Here is a 4454-nt window from a genome sequence, read left to right on the forward strand (position 1 = left end):
CACACACACACACACACACACACACATATATATATATATATATATATATATATATTTATATATATATAAGCTCTATAGTCATGAGTGAGTAGGAAAGGGGAGGTGGTGCGGAACAGTGGGAAGTGGATAGAAATTGTATGAGATAGAAAAATCAGGACAAAATAGTGTGCTGTCTTGGTAATGGGGGTGGAAAATACTGAAAGAATGATCATGATTGTCTGACAGCAGTGTGTGTTCCTAAACTGTGTGAGTATGTGTGTCTTTCATGAAAAGTGAGAACTAAGTGAAAAATATAAGGAAAGTATGTTGGGAACTGAATGGGAACGTGAAAACATTTATTTGTTGGGGAAGCTACTTGTTCCAAAGCTGGTGTAATGGCTGGTTTCTAGATGTCCTCCCAGAGCCTCACGTGCTAATAGGTGGGGATTTTAGGAGCTGGCTGCATCTAGGACATGTGATACTGGGGATGAGGGCGTGTGGTACTAAGTTAGTCCACTGATTGGAACTAGCATAATTCTGGGTGGCACTGCCCAAAAAGCTGGTAGTCTGGATGGGATAAAAGGGAAAGGCAGGCTGGCTGCTGCTGCTGCTGCTTCCCTGCCTTCTGCCCACCACACATGAACTGTTTCTCCTCTGTGATGCTCCTCTGCCCTGCCACTGTGCCTTGGAGCCAGCCAATTATGGACTGAAACCTCCACAAACTATAAGCTGAAATGAACCTTTCCTCCTTTAACTTGTGGGTGTTGGGTATTTTGTCTCAGCACCAACAAACATAAGGAAAACAGCTGGCTAAAAGTGTATGTGCGGGACTGCTTTTCCTCTGTGAAGCACACAGATAGGTCTCCATAGACTCACTTCTAAATCATATTTGTGGCTGTGGGTGGCTTAATAATTCTGCAGTCTTATTCATGGCAGAGGAGCTACATCACCGGGGAACAGATGCCTAGAGCTGTCATGATAAGAAAGTAATGGATATGCTCATTGTCCAGGCCTTCCTTCTTCCATCCACTAAGAAATAGTACTCAAAGCCACATACATGCTAAATGCTTTGCAGATTAAATAAAAGTAATAATAAGACTCCGTATTGCACTACAGAGTTACCTTTGGCTAAAATTTTCTTCTTGGCCATTTATCATTTTCCTCCCCAATCCCTGAACTCAGGTGGGAAGCTGATTGAGCCATTTGTAAAAGTCATTAATTCCAGATACACAAGACCTGTCTCCTCTTACTCTCTTTTCTCCAAAAGGGTAACTGATTTGTTCTCTTTTCTGTGTTCACACAGAGTAATCTTCACAGGTGATATTAATACTTAGAATGCAGAGCTCCTGAAATGATCACTGACCCACTGCTTACTCATCTCAAGCAGATATCAATACATGTTTAAAAACATTCATGCTTGCCTCCCAGAGGTCCCCTCTAGAGACTTTAGGAATGTATAAAACGCTTTGAAAGTACAAAAACACATTGAAAGTACAAAACACATACTTTGTTCTTGAGGAGAGCAAAGATGAATTTTTTTCAAAGACTAGAGGATTCTTGAACAACTTTGCCATAGAGATCTGTGAATGTGTTGAACTATAGCCATTCTCAGTAACCACCTGGTCCTCTAGTCTTGATTTGGCCACATTTCCATGGAAGACATTCCCTCAATAACTGTGTACATGATAGAAAAATAAAATGTAAGGACCAAGATATGCCCAAAGACTGACTAATAAAGGGGGATACCCTCAGTTTCTCCTTGTACCTTTCTCTGCAGTCTGGCATCCCGTCCTACCCATGTTCCATGTACATCAGGCTACTATGTATCAGTGTAAATAAATAAAAGCAATAAATAGAGCCGAACATGGGGCAAATGGTCAAGTGTGGTCCTTGACCCTCTAATCTTCTTTAATGGCTATACAGTGGTTAATGCCTTTACTGTCTGGTCTAGAAGAACTGGCAGAACCTAGAGTAAAAGGACACAGGCTCCCAGACTTGAGGCCTGTAATTTTACTTGCAGCAGAGAGGAGAATTGTTACAATGGGACATAGGTAAATTCAGACATCTCTTTTATCCATAGTGAGAGTTCACATCGTCTGGTAGATCATCTTGGTCAGGATGACAGTCTCTAAGCTAGTCTCTGGCTCACTAGGATGGGGAGAGGCAGGATCTGGCTTCTTCTGATTCTGCATGGGAGCTGGACCCCTGCACTTACCAACCCATAACATACACAGCACCTATCAAAGAAGGACTTCTAAGAAAAGGAATCCTCAAAAGGATTTTTTTTTTTGGTGGGGAGTGACACAAATGAAGTCACAGTTGCAGAGAAAACATCATACAAAGCATGCAGTGTATGCTTTGAGTCTCTATAGCTACCCTTACAGCATGATTAGGGGATGGGAATGGTTAACTTCTGCCTTAGCTGTGTGGTTCAAAGTATGAAGTGGGCCCACCAGGAAGTCTGCCATGCTTTAGGATTTGCATAAACACCATATAGACCTCAGAGCTAACTCAAGATTTTTAATGATGTAGTCAAACTTTGGACAATATTTGGGTCTACTAAGGTCTGTGAAAATATATTTCCTTTGAGAAAAGCCAATGAAATTACAGTTAAGATGCAAACTTAGAATTGAAGTTGTAATAAAAATACCTGTTCTTAAAAATGGTCTAATTTAGCTTATTAAATTACAGTGTTCTTATTAACTTGGTAGAAATTGCTCAAAGACTACTATTTTTATAGCTGTTAGATTAAATTGGTTTTGTAATATTTTCTACAGTACTATTATTAAAGTTTGAATTTTTAGTTAATGGAATGTATGGAAAAGAAGGCAAGTATAGAGCCTTATACTCCTTAGTGTAAACATAGGACCTACCAAAAAAGGTTTAGACACATCATTTCATCAATTAGAGCGCCTATACATATATACATAAGTTTTGATTGCACGGACCACTATTTGAAAGTGCTTTTTCACCACACCATTCTTACTTAGCTGTTCTCAAGATTACATCTGTTAGCAGCCAAAATCTACACAAATTTTCTTAGTTTTAATAGAGCTCTTGGAACCAAAAATACTTCTAAAGATTCCAAGCCATAATTTCTATTGTGGGTTTTCAGGCTTTTGGGCTGTTGGAAGGCATATGTGTGGGGCAATACCATATAGTAGTGACTCATAACTGTGAGTGGAACACTCATGGCCATTATAATTAGGCAATTTAAGTGCATAAGTAACTATTCAGTGCTCATCTCCATTAGAGTGCAAATTCTACCAGGGCAGAGCCTCTGTCTATATAGTATACACTATATTCCATCATTGAGCCTAGTCCTGAACCTTGAGATGTTGTCAATGACCAGTGGTTATATGAGTTAACAGGAAGTGACCTACTCAAGGACACACAAAATTTATAGTTGAGGTTTGTAAAAGAAACCAATATTCAACCTGCACCGAATGCCGCTTTGCTCCCCAAGTGGAATTAGAGCCATTTGAAAACATTGGTTTGGGTCAAACATTATTTTACTTTGTTAAATAGACTATGGTTTAAGTCAGAATACTTGAGACAAGTGTACAAATAAAATTTAATGACTGATAAGATAATTCAATACTAAATACTGGGCCTGGTTGGAATGAGACTGATTAAATCATGGGTCAGAAAAGTTACTGCAAACATCATTTTGTTCAAATGAAAATTTCTACATCAATACTCATAGTGGCATTTTTCATAATACCCCGAGTGGAAACAATTCCAATGCCTATCAATCAATGAATGGATAAACAAAATATGGTGTATTCATTTAATGGGAGATTGCCATAAAAAGGAATGAAGTACTAACATGTGTTGATATAAAATGGATGAATCTTGAGGATATTATGAGAAGTGAACTAAGCCAGTCACAAACTAACACATATTTATTTATTCATATGAAATTTTCCTAATAGGCCAGTTCATGGAGACAAAATCACTAGCTGCCGAGGGAAATGGACAGGTGGAGAGTACTGTATAAAGTTTCTTTTGGAGTGATGAAAATGTTTTGGGATTTCAACCGAAACGGTCAATGATTGTGCAAAACTGTAAATGTACTAAATGCCACTGAATGCCACATTTTGAAGTGATTGAAATGGTGAGTTATGCTTTGTTAATTTTACTTCAATTAAAGAAGTAAATGAAAAATATTAGAATACATATTTACTCTGTAACTCTATTTGGAGGAAGAAGAAATGGAAAGTATAAAATGGCTTAAAGATATTTTTTGGCTGAGGAGTAACTTTCAATATATTAAAAACAAATAATTAATTGAACAATTGGCTATTCAGTCTAGACTCTGTCTTTATTCATTAATTGTCATGATGCAAATAGTAATATCTATTACTATAATGGTGTCCATTCAGCCTCTCCGAGTGAAGACTGCAACTCAGCTGCTTAATATGCTAACTTTGGCAAGTTGACTAGACTCTTGGTATCTGAGGTTCCTCTTCTGC

General features: G+C 38.1%; 1 long non-coding RNA gene across 1 annotated transcript in view; it reads left to right on the forward strand.

Annotated features, from left to right (window-relative positions):
• LOC102027692 overlaps window positions 1–4090 on the forward strand; it is a 52383-nt gene extending 48293 nt beyond the window's left edge. Inside the window, exon 3 of the long non-coding RNA XR_262375.1 lies at window positions 3915–4090. This is a non-coding gene — a long non-coding RNA (uncharacterized LOC102027692). The remainder of the gene's footprint in view (window positions 1–3914) is intronic.
• The last annotated feature ends 364 nt before the right edge of the window (window positions 4091–4454 follow it).

This window comes from Chinchilla lanigera, unplaced genomic scaffold (assembly GCF_000276665.1).
Source record: "Chinchilla lanigera isolate Chin_1 unplaced genomic scaffold, ChiLan1.0 scaffold00045, whole genome shotgun sequence".
NCBI lineage: Eukaryota > Metazoa > Chordata > Mammalia > Rodentia > Chinchillidae > Chinchilla > Chinchilla lanigera.